We start from the raw sequence: 13,524 nt of genomic DNA, 5'->3' as shown, positions 1-13,524 counted from the left end.
AGGGCCTTGTCTGCACTGGCCAGGATCTTGGCCCTGCAGCTGCTTTGACCTGCCTCCTTTAACTGGTCCTCCATTCCCACACTGGGGCAGCTGTCTGCAAGGGTGTCCCACTGAGCTTCCCAGTCCATCCACTGTCACCACGGGCTGCTCACTCTGAAGTCAGAATGAGACACCCAGGATAAAGCACAAGACTTGGCACTTTGTTCTGACGTGAGTGTGAGTGACTTGTAGTGGCAGCAGATGTACAGGGTAGCTCATTGGGACATCCTTGCAGACAGCCACCACAGGAGATCCAGAGCAACAGGTATATTTGAACACCATTTTAAGGCTGGTAAAGCCGAGTTCAGGTGCAGAATATGCCAGGCATTGTCTGGACTGCTTGTACCAAAACTGGGGTTTGGGACATAAGTTTTCTGAATAGGGTGACACCAGAACAGAGGGGTGTGGTGGGGGTGAGAATGAGATTTTTGACCCATGAAAACAAGTTTTAGGATTGTTAACTAGGTCAGATCAAATGAAATACTAATTGAAAATATGTCAGGAACATTGAAAGGAAACTGCCTAAGTTAGGTTCCACTGACAAGAGAAAAGAAGAAAGTGAAACCAACTGCAAGAATATTTGCAGTAGAAAGGTTAAAACAATCAGATGGAGAGATTGTGGGAGGATTTAGAAGAGAAATGGCAGAAGGAAAGGTACAGAAAGAGCATAAGGTTTGAACAAGAAAAATTGGAAAAAAAGTTATAATTTTATTATTATGTAGAAATATAGCTGAAATGTAATAAGGTTGTGTTCTTTTGTATTTTCCTTTTCATCTTATTTCCTCTACTCTTTTGATGATATTATAACATTGTACTTTGATGTATAGTATCTGTACAGTGAAATACTCTCATTCTTTTATTTGCCTTGACTATGACTTAGCGGTACAGTGGCCCTTGGCATCCACTGGGGTTTGGTTCCAGAATCCCCTATGGATAACAAAATCCGTGAATGGCACCTTTTATATAAAATGGCAAAATCCAAGTTTGCTTATTGGAATTTATATATTTTGGGAAATATTTTCAAGCCATGGATGCTTGAATCCATAGATTAAAAATCCATGGATAAGGAGGGCCAACTGTATATGCGGACCAGAGCTAAATGTCATCAATGATAAACATGTTCTCTCTTGTAGGAGGACCAGGATCACTGCCAGTATGTTGGCTTTTGCCTCCTTCTGCAGCAAATCTGGGAGAAATCTATGATGAGAAACAGGAAAAACAGAAGGCCACTGGATTACAGTTCAGAAGAATAGCTGGGACAACTGAAACCAATTTTGCCCTTGCTGTAACAATAAGCATTCTGGAGAAAGGTTTTCTTCTAGCATAAAAACAAGGAAAGCTCTTTCCAGCAGAGAAAATCTCACAGGTTTCCTTGTTTTAATGAAACTACTGAGTCTTATCTGATGTGATAAGGCCCCAGTGCCATCTTAGTAGCCTTCTACTGTTCCATTAAGAACAAACTTTGATGGCTCTTCAACTATTTTACGGAGTTGTTTCTTCAAACGAATGACATCTGTTCTTTCCTTATTCTTCTTTATAATTATTTTGAACAGATTCAGTGCCCACAAAGGTTTTCAAAACAGCAGAAGTCTGAAATGTAGATTTCTCTCTTTATTCTCAGTAGAGAACATGTCTAAACAACAGCATCAAATTTTACCCATGCTGATCATGATGTACTAGTACTGCAAACCTAACCTTTGAGAAAATAAGGAATAATTTCACCCAGGTGTTCAATCTCTTGTATGCATATCATCATGACTGTTCGCAGTAATTCATATCAATTTCCCATAATTCAGATACATCCCTATAACAGTTTTGTCCTATACAGGTATATATGCCAGTTACAGCTACTGTTTCCATGGATAATTGTAGGGCTTCTCTTAAACTGTGCATTTTGTAGAAATGAACTGTTTCATTGTATTAATATATTGCCAAGTCATGGTCAAGGCATTGTATCAAAAACTGGCAGAAGTTATCTCGGAGCCAATCTTCACACGATGCATTTTTATTTCTTAATTCCTTAGACACACAAACACAGACAAGGATAAAGTTCTGTGCAATATAAAACATTAAATAATGATGTTTAAAATGACAAAACACAACCAGAGGCTTTCCATTTAAACCATGGATGAGAATTATGTACCATTCCAGATGCTAGCACAGCCAAAGAAGAAGATGCTGGAAATGGTGGTCCAGTAACCTCTCAAGGGACACGTTCCCGACTCTTAATTTAAAGGAAGTCTTATGGCAAGGAAAAGATTGAATAAAGAACAACAGAAGGATAGAGAAACAAAATTAAAATCCCAGGAGACTAGCCAAGCCTGGAAAAATTAGATACATTTTGTCCTCTTTCTTATATAGTCAAAGGGCTAGCTCATATATCTGTTGAGAATCACAAAGAAAAGCCAGCAGAAAAATATAGAAGTAGTCCAGTTCTGACTGGAAAAGTGACTTTGGAAGGGGATGATTAGAATCAAAGAAGTTTATTGCACCGGGTTCTCGGCCCAGCCCAGCAGGAAACGGAAATGAGTGGTGGACGGATTTTACCGCACACACCCGTCCCTCACTCGTTCCATTCCCCCTCTCTTCCCTGCCCCTTCCGTTCCAGAGGGGATGCTTTTTGAGAACTGTTCAGAACAGTTCTCAAAAATTTCCCCCTCTGGAACGGATTAAGAACGGAAGAGAGGGGGAACGGAACGAATGAGGGACGGATGCGTGCGGTAAAATCCATCCCCCACTCGTTCTGCACTCGGCCCTGCTCCTTCCGTTCCGTTCTCAGAATGGGTGGAAGGAACGCAGTGCGATAAAGTTCAAAGACTATGGGTATTGATTCCTTTCCCTGTGTATCATTCAATCAGAAGTAAACATCAGTGAATTCAATAGGGCATCCTCTCAGGTAACTGCATAGGTCTGCCTTTTCCTCTCTTAATGATCCAAAAATGTGCATTCCCATGACACTGTATTGTTTATTCCCTTGAAAAGTCCACTCCCTTATTTATATGAAATCCAAAGCCAACCCCTGTTGTATAGTGAATTGGTGGGTGTTGGCCTGAAATAAATGTCTACTCAACTTTGTATGCTTTTGTATGCTTTCAGGTGATTTCCAACTTATGGTGAACCCAAGGCAAAGCTATAACAGGGTTTTCTTTGCAAGATTTGTTCAGGGGAGGTTTGGCTTTGGTTTTCTCTGAGGCTGAAAGAGTGTGGCTTGTCCAAAATCACCCAGTGGGTTTCCATGGCTGAGCGGGGATTCTGACCCTGGTCTGCAGAGTCATAGTTCATTGCTCAAAACACTACACCACATTGACTATCTTTGTTCATCTTACAAAGAGTTAAAATTTCTAACGTTATGTTCTTCTCCTTGAAGCCACTAAGTGAAATTATACAGAAATTAAAGTGAATCCAAAGATGACTTTACAGTGCCACCACCTGGCATATAGGATATATATTTCTAGACAGCAAACAGACAGCCCCAGCTCTTCTTGTAATCTTTACTAGTTTTTGTGTGTCTTCCTGCCCTTACTTCTTTGAATGGTTTCATTTCTATTTAATTGTCTATGGATTGCCAGCGTGAGCATTTTGTGGGACTCCTTATGAGGCAAAGCACTGTTGCTTATGTGAAGCCAAGATAGAAATGGCTTTGAACTCACATCCTACCCTTAGGTCTGATTAATGACTTCTTGATGGCATGACAAGGTTGAAAGTGGACCTCCTTGGGAGTCAGGAGAAAAACTGAATCCACAGCCATACTTCATGCCTTCTTCTGGTTTGCTGGGATGGGCCTTCAGAGCTCTTCTCTTCACCATGTCTGTGCCTCTGGCAGCTCAGTTATAATAGACGCATAAAAAGATAAAACTTTTAATGGCATGAACATACAAATGAGCAAAACTGCACCTATCAAGGTGGCCAACTTTTTTTTAACCATCTGCTGTAGCTGTGTTTTTAAAAGCAGCTTGATATGAAGACTGTAGCAGAAAATAATGTTTATGCTATTGCTGAGAGAAATCTCTCCTTCTGATCTCTAGTCATGTCAAGGTTGAAGATACAGTAAAAGCTGTGCAAGAAAAGCTGGCTTCTCTTATAACCTTCTATATTTTACTGGAAATCTTAGGACAATGAAAATAGTCATTAAGTGTTCGTTTTTAGGGAGAGCTACTGTGCAGAGGCTATAATTTCCTTCCTGTCTACATGATTAAAATGTTCCTCATTCTAATGAAATATACTGTGATCTGGCCACATGTGATTCAGAGGAATTCATTCTTTTTGTAGCTGAGCAGGGGAATTTCATAAACTTCACTGGAAAAATGTTTCTTAGTATTTATTGGAGTATCCATGAGGTTGCACATTATCAAATGTGTGGCCATCCATTTTGCATGGATTCACATGGCTGTGCATCTTCAGCAGAGGGAGTACAAACAGAGAAATGAAGATGAATTGATGTCAATGTGCAAAAATCTTCAGCAATTGCACAATATACTTGTGTGTACACTAGTTCTTCACTGTGCAGTGCACAACTAGCATTTCTCATCATCATCCCCCCCTATGTTTTACAGTTGCATCTATATCTATATTATGATAAATTCTAGTATCCCGTAAGGTGCAGAGCCTGAAAATAGATCTTCTGTGCTTTCTGTTCTACAGGAAAATTCACCAATTTACAGTTATGGTGTTCCTTCTTACTGCCTTGGATGTTAAGAAGCATCCCATCTGAATCTGACTATATAGCCAAGAAATCCATGGAAACCTCACAGTCTTCCAAATCTTAGTTAATAAATCCCAACACCTGTACATAACATATTGATTATAATTAACTAATTATTTATAATTATTTTACTTAACTGTGTACTGTCCAGTTAACACTGAAGTTAAAAAAAAGATGGATTGGGTTATTAGAATGTATTAGAATCTATTAGACACCTCTCCTCCTGTCACATTCAGTAGAATAAGAAGGCCTGCTTTTTCAGGAATGTTAGTATTGGAGAAAATGTGTCACATGCCTGTGTTGTTTGCAGACTAGAAAGGAAAGTTTTTGAGGCCTACGTCAGAGGAGCAGAAAAAACAACTACAATCAAAGAATGGATATAGAAGGGGGGGAAAGGGAGTTCTGGAATGGAATGGGGGTAAGGTGGCAGGGAATCATTTCCTGGGAGGACAAGGCCCTTAAGCAAGCAGGACTCTTCCAGAATGTCAGACCTTTTAAGCCTTAAAGGCAGGTGTCCTATGGATCTGTATGGAAGGAAAGTGTCTGGAGACTTTCTCTAGAGGTTGGGATGCAGTGAGATTCTCATCTACAGCTACTGCCTCTCTAATGATTTTATTTTGGACTGGTTTCTGTTGCATATTATTGTATAATAAAACAATGATAATATATAATACTATGTGCCATAAACCACAATCAGTTAATAATAATAAAATAAATAAAATTTTTATTTTTATACCGCCCTTCCAAAGATCAGGGCGGTTAACAGCATAATAAAAACAATACAATATACAAAACATACATCCAAAATTATATACAGATACAATTAAACCGAATAAAAACCCCGTTAGCCGGTCTCCTTGCCAATAAGGAGGAAGAGAGGCCTATTAGGACTTTAATCGGGGAATGCAGCTTGGAAAAGGAAGGTTTTTAAATCCCTTCTAAATTGGGCCAGGGAGGTGGCCGAGCGGAGCACTGTGGGCAGCGTGTTCCAAAGGGCCGGGGCGGCGATGGAAAATGTCTTCCTCGTCGTGGAGGTAAGCCTAGCCCCCGGAACCCTAAGTAGTTGCTGCCCAGAGGTTCTGAGGGTGCGGGACGGAATATATGGGGAGAGGCGGTCCTTCAGGTATCCTGGGCCCAAGCCATTTAGGGCTTTATAGGTAATCACCAACACCTTATATTATGCCCGGAAGCGAATAGGCAGCCAATGCAGGACTTTTAGCACCGGTATAATATGGCTGGCCCTGGAAGTACCAGTGACCAGCCTGGCTGCCATATTCTGTACCATTTGTAGCTTCCGGGTTTGGTATAAGGGTTGCCCCATGTAGAGTGCGTTGCAGAAGTCCAATCTCGAGGTTACCAGAGCGTGTACCACAGTTTCAAGGTCCCTCTGGGCCAGGTATGGGCGCAGCTGGCGAATAAGCCGAAGCTGATAACAGGTGTTCTTGACCGTCGCATTCACCTGAGCAGTCAGGTGAAGCGACGAGTCAAGAAGCACCCCCAGACTGCGCACAGAGTCCTTCACAGGAAGCGTGACCCCGTTCAGGACAGGTGGAACTACCGCCATTCCTGGACCAGGGGAACCTATCACAAGTACCTCCGTTTTCTCTGGATTCAGCTTGAGTCGGTTTTCCCTCATCCAGCCCATTATTTTGTAGTTTTTCTGTATATTACTCATACAGTGCTAGACTCTTGGATGATTAAGTGAAACATTTTCCTCAGACATATCCCTCACTTCTTTCTGTCTTGTTTCTTTCTCTCTCCCTCTCTTTCTCTCCACCTTCCCATTCTGCCTTTTACTTTTATCTCTTCTTTTTACCCTATTCACTATTTGCTCCGACATTCTCAAAAGGTCACATTAAGAACTTGCCACTATTTTTTGAAGCAATCCATTTATTGCTGTCCCTGAAGTGGATGTGCCCTCTAAATTAAAAAGACTTCATCAGTAACTTTTACTAAACAAGCCATTTGAAGAGCAGAGGGTGAAACAGATGGGCCAATTGAAGTGGCTTCTGGCCACTTTGGCCATGCTGATTAAATGACACACACCTCCAGATTGGCCAGAAGCTGCGCCAGAGTCATGCTCCAGTCCTTAGGACCAGAACGAAAAGGAGCTGGGATAACCTGACACCTTGTGGTGTCAGTTGGCCCCTATGTCTATTGCCCTCCATGGGAGTAGGCTGTGCGGACAGCGAGGTTCTGATCCACTTCTGGCTGGAGCAGACTTGGGCTGTTCTTTAATGTTCATCTGCTCCAGTCCTAAGTAAAATGTGCTTGTTGGGGCGGGGGGGGGAGAAAGAGAGAGGCAGATGGGCAACAAGATGAACAGAAGAGATTGTAAAATGAAACCCCAAGCTTTGGAACTAATTCCCCAACCTGACAGTTTCCAAACATGCTAGAATCAATCCCTTCTCAGGCAATAATCTTATTATTGTCTTTGACAAATTTAAGAGGGGTAAAAGAGCACTTTTGAAGAAGCCAGTCACAAAATATGCTTGACTAAGGTGTAACATCCATGGCCTGTCCCAATACTAATGCTGTAACTGAAGAGTTATTTTTTCTGGAAAAAATCAAACATTAGTGTGGGTGCTAGTGAATTAATTTCCCAATTTCTAATATATAACATCAACTAATTAATTAGAAAACCTGGCATTCCAAGCTCTGATAAATCCTACATGGCAATTGTTGACCTGAAAAACAAAACTTACTGGAAAATATAAAGATTCAGCAGTTTTTCAGTTCACTAAGGGCTCTTTCACATGGAAGAGGCAAGCGTAATTAAAACATGATTAAATGGTGCTATTATCATGTTATTGCCCAATGACATTTCCATTACAGTTTATACATGGGACACAAATGGGAGAAGCACGCAGGGGTGTGATAATCCTGCCCCCAATTGTGTTATTAGCATGATTTAATCATGTTTAATGACTCTTGCCTCCCATGTGAAAAAGTCCCAAATATTAGCCAACGTATTGCAACATAACTGCTTGTTGCAGAGAGTATGTCAACAGATGAGGGTGCTGTACTTATACGGTCATCACTTTGTTTTGAATGCTCTAAAATACTTTTTAACTGTTTCACATTAGTGTTGTTTTCTATAGGATAGTTTTAAAAAATGTTTTAAACTTTTTATTATAAAATACATATTGTTTTAACTTGTTCTGTGAACCCCCATCAGCATTGTCATGGGTTTCCTTCCATTCCTACGCCTGAGTAAGTGATGGTACCCCTGAAGATCATCTAGCTCAGTTGCCACCACTCACTGATTGTTAATCTCCTTCCTTACTAGTAACTCAGTGAGAAGGAACTGGGGGACTTGACTTGTGCAAAACACTCCGACATGGGAAACAGCATAGCAAGAAAGGAGTTCTTTAAAGGAAACTTTTTATTCTAATCAAACAATCTACATATCAAAAGGTATAATTTACACAAAGGCTCTTCCCTTCAGGCACTTGCTTAAAGTTACAAGGTTACAAAACAACCCAGGCTATATTCAGCCAAGGTTTAAAAAGAACCATAATTTCCATAAAATGTCTAGCTAAGGCATTACTGTCCTACTCAAAATACAGATGTTGTGGACCTTAGATATTAATGGGGGAACTTGGAGTCTGAACCACATGGTCCAGCCTATGCCCAGGACAGCCCCCCTTAAAAACAGCAGGCATCTCAGCCCTGAGTGTCTCTTTGTTTGACTATCTGCCTTGTAGGCCCATTGGGGATTTATAACCATTTCTGGGAAGGATCTCAAAGATTGGCATTCATCATCTTCATTGGTTAGTTGTCTCTCATGCTCTCTCTGATTCCTCCATGATGTTGAACACCAATAAATGTAATGTGAACCAACATATCCTTAACACTTTGTTTACCTGGAGGGGAGACTATACCCCTCAGCTATAGTCCTCCAAATACTGGACTACAAGTCCCACAATCCCTCACCATTGCCTTTCTTGGAAAGGCACCAGTTGCCCACCTTTACTTTAAATTAGTGGTATATTTCACTCAGAGGTTCTGTTTCTACATTTTGTATTTTATTTCACAGATATAATTCCAGAGGCATTTCTCAGAATAAGGTATCACTACATGGTAAGAAACTCGGTGGTATAGAACCAGAGCATCTTTTAAAGAGAGATGACTAAGATGAATGTTGAGGAAAAAATTGCATCCATATCCATCACTTCTGTGCAATTTCATTCTGTTACTCGATGTTTCCTTCCCACCACATTTTGTTCATAAGAATATTGCTATCATTATGACCTCATGACTCATTTTAACATATCTCGTTTGTTTGGAGTAGAAATCCAATTACATATCTGCATGAAAACTCCAGCCAAGCAATATACCCTTATTCATCTTGAAGGATATCATTTTATTTTATTTTTATTTGCTCATCTATGATTAACAGGAAGTTTCTTGACTTCCCAGTGAAGCCTTTTACAAATCTTTTCTGCCCCTGCTTTTTTAAAAGTATATATCACAGGAGGTAACTGATCTGAATTCTCAGAATTGCCCATTTGTGCTGTTCATAAATGCTCATAAAAATCATCCTGTTTGCAAGACTCCAATACTACAGTATGCAAGAAGCTGTATCCCAGAAAGGAAAGAGACAACAACCCTCCTTGAAAATCCTTTTGCCTGTAGAACATATGATGCTGGAATATTGATCACTCTCAAAGTTTTAATGTTTTAGAAAGTTAGAAATAAAGAGGGAAGGCACTACAACACAGTACTGCTGTGGATCTCTTATGTGCTCATGTTCTTGTAGTGCTGATGGCTGAGGAAAGAAAGAAAAAATCTAACCTGTGTCTTATTCAATCAAGATAATCAAGTGACCTTTCACATGTGGTTTGACTACAGCTCCCAGAATTCCTTAACAGTGGCTATGCTGACCAGAGTTGCTGGAAGCTGCAATTCTATGGTATCTGGAGGTATGCATGATTCCCACTGCTAATTTTACTTCATCTATAACAGGGGTAGGCAACCTTTTTGAGCCGGGGACCGGGTTGCTGTCCCTCAGACAACTGGGGGGCCAAACCCAAAAAATAATTTTAAAAAAAAATTAAATAAATAAATAAACCGGGACAAATGTAGGACAAAATTTTCAAATGGAGGACACTTTTTTTAAAAAATGGAGGACACGTGAAAAAATTGGCTGATTTTTTAAAAAATGTTAATATAAATGCATGTTTCTGAGGCTTCTATAGACAATTGCCCCCCCTTCCCCCCCGCGAGAGGCCAAAGGCCCTGGCGGCAATCGGTGGCAGGACCGGGCTGGGGCCGGTCCCAAGGCCTCGCCGGGCTGGATCCGGCCCGTGGGCCGTAGGATGCCTATCCCTGATCTATAACATTTATCATTTTTTGTTTCTATCCCAATGTCAAATTCTCTGTGTAAACTGAGCCAGCTGATTTCTTATTTGATTGATTTTCCATTCCCTACCATGACCTTTTTTTAACCACTTAGAATGTGTGTACTTCTCAAGAACTATGGGCTTCCTCCAAGTTGGGAGATACAGTACCTTACATTTTTCCAGGTATGGTCCTCTTTTGACCACTTGAAGAACTGAGTTCCATTAGAACAGCAAATTATATTTTACTTTCTTAAACTGAGTTTCATAGAATCATAGAGTTGGAAGAGACCGCAAGGGCCATCCAGTCCAACCCCTTGCCATGCAGGAAATCTAAATCAAAGCATCCCAGACAGATGGCCATCCAGCCTTTTACACTCCAAGGGAGTGTGTTCCACTGTTGAACCTCATATTTGTTCTGTTCTGTTCTGTTCTGTTCTGTTTATTTATTTAGTTGATTTATAATCCTTACTTTTTTCCCCCAAAATGGGATTCAAAGCAGTTTACAATGTAAGTTAAAACAAAATAACTAAAACAGTATGAGGTACAAAAGTTTTAAAAGCATTAAATAATAAACCATATATATATATATATATATGACATTTGTCTAAAAGAATTAAAAACATGTAAAATTATGGTTGCCAATTCAGGATCATCCTAGGCCCTGGGATTCTCAGGCCCAAATCTGAAACCTAGAGGTGATGTAACTTAATACCAACTACAATCACTTATAGCTTGTAATTCAGACACACACACATACAGAAGGGAAGGGAAGGGAAGGGAAGGGAAGGAAAGGAAAGGAAGAAAGAAAGAGAATGAATGAATGAATGAATGAATGAATGTACCTGTTTGGAAATAAATAGAGAAATGTTACCAAAAGGGATATTCCAAGGTCAGCATGAAAGGAGGAGAACACACCTTCTCATTTATTTAGGGAGATGGAATAAGGAACATTTAATCTTGCCTACTTGCTTTTAGCCAGAAGGATGATGCAGAGCATACTGGATGGTGAGTCTTAGCATTACAACAACTAGAAAGGAAAGATAAAGCTAACTAAACACAGTGGACCCTTCCCTTTTGGTTCCTTTCTCCATTCCCACTGGATGGGAAAAATCTGGGAACTCAAATCCATATTAATCATTGGGTAGAGGCATGTACATGCAGACATCAACACCATTGGCTAATATTGGGTGGGGCAGTCTGCAAGAGCTCCAGTACGTGAATGGCTAGCCCACCGATATGGGAGACTCACTGTGCAGCCTTTCCTTCTTGCCTGGAGCTGAGGCCTCCGAAACTGAAGAATTCAAAACCCTTGCCTCCTTTCTGGAGTGACCCATAATAACTGGAGACAGAAGGCCAGGTCCTGAGATCTAGCTCTACATAAAACACTTGTTGGTGTTGGTGTGTTCCTTCAAGACATTTCCAGCTTATGGTGACTCTAAGGCAAATCTTTTGTGTCTATTTTGGTTTGGCCACATTTGTCTTTGCCTTCCTCTGAGGCTGAGAGGGCATGACTTGCCCAAGCTCACCCAGTGAGCTTTCATGGTTTGTCCAGTGCAGTGGTTTGAACCCTGGTTTCCAGGGTCATAAGCCAATGCTTAAACCACTATACCACACTGGCTTTCACACACACCTCCATAGCACATCCTTCTATCCCAAGCAGTTAAAAACTGAAGGCCTGTTTATAGAGAAAGGAATTTGGCTCTATATTTAGTTTTGTTACAGTATTCCTATATTCAACATTCAGAAGGGACATATCTGTAATCCTATGCAAGTTTTTCAGAAATCTAAGTAATCCCCATGTTTTAGTTAAAAAATATTATAAATCAAAAAGTTGAGGCATAGTGACAGACAGAAAGTGGCTATAGTTACTATTTTGAAAATGTCATCCTATGGAAAACTTTTAGAGACAGAGGTTTTGTCTGAAAATATATTTCTTGTTCTTTTTTCTCCCTTTGCTTTCTTCCAGACCCTTTTAAATATTGATTTAATATGTGTCTTTCATGCAAGAAAGGAGGGGAAAGACAAGATACTTCTCAGACTGTGCCTTGGGCATACATTTGCATTTGTCTTTGGTCTGTAATGCCTCTCATAATACTGTGATATGCAGACATAACAATATTAAACATAAGACATTTATTTGTTACCTCATGACACTGCCTTTCCTGGCCTTGAAGCTGAGGTTTTTTTTAATGAGCATTCAGGCTTTTTTTGTACAAATTTAGTTAAAGGAGTTACTGAGTTACTCTGGTGTTGGCCTGAGATATTCTGAAAGATGTGGTCCCCAGCTACCCACCACTACCAGATGATCTGGCTTTATTTATGTTTTATCAGCATGTTACAGTCCCAAAATATGTTGAAAACAGATATTCAAAATCATTACATGTTTTAAAGTGCCCTCCTATACACATCTTCTCAAAAGCATGCATTGCTGAGTTCAGCATGGTTTATTCCATTGTAAGGAGGGCAGGATTATAGCCTTACTAATTTAAAAGTGGAGTTTGCTACCCAACCTACTGGATCAGTAGAGTGCAAGAGATGAATGCTGTACAGAACTAAAGACTTTCTGTGCTTGTATTGCAGTGAATGGGTTTCAGTTTAGGGAGAATTGTTAGTGGGTCATTTGTTTATTTATCCTACATTTTGGTCCCCCCCCCCAACTAAAGGACACTAACAAAGATAATAAAACCAATTTAAAATAATGGAATCATTTAAAATTATTATAAGAAACAAACCAATTGAAAAGGTCAGTTGAAAAGCTACAACTTTACACCATCTTTAAAAGAACTGACAGTACAAAGAAGTCATAAGGGAATATAGGTTCTGCAATCTCAAAGCAACATAGGCAAAAACCCTTTCTCATGTGACCATCAAAAGGATTCTTCAAGAAATGATACCCTCAAGAGACTACCTCCTGAAGATCTTAGCAACTGAAGAGGTTAAGAAGAAGACCGGTGGATCCTTAGCTGTGATCAACGTCATTCATGCCTTTCAGGTTGTAAAACTAAGGCCTGAGACAGACCACCGAGAAAGTAGGCCTGCTGGTGGCCTACTTTCCTTTGCAGGGACTGCGCAGCCTCCAAATGGTGCACCGTCACTGCGGAGGAAAAAGAACCTGGAAAAAACTGTTGTTTTTTTTCCAGCGCCACATTGATGTTATGAGTGTGCCAATGGTGCACTCACAACATAAGCGGTGCATGGCAACGTGTGGATGCTGCACAGCACTTACGTAACAATGGCAACCCCTGCGTACATAGAGTGCCGCCATTATTACACCACCTCGCCATGCTAGGATTAGGGACCGTATAGTTGCCACACGGTGCCTAACCCTAGAATTGGCGCCGGTACAGCGCAAAAGGCCGGTGTGTACCACGTCTATGACTTTCAACTGGGCCCAGAAAAGAATTGGTAACCAGAGGAAATTGCAGGACATATCAGCAA

The sequence above is a fragment of the Sceloporus undulatus genome, chromosome 2 (assembly GCF_019175285.1).
Source record: "Sceloporus undulatus isolate JIND9_A2432 ecotype Alabama chromosome 2, SceUnd_v1.1, whole genome shotgun sequence".
Taxonomy (NCBI): Eukaryota; Metazoa; Chordata; class Lepidosauria; order Squamata; family Phrynosomatidae; genus Sceloporus; species Sceloporus undulatus.
Note: the sequence above shows the minus strand (reverse complement) of the source record.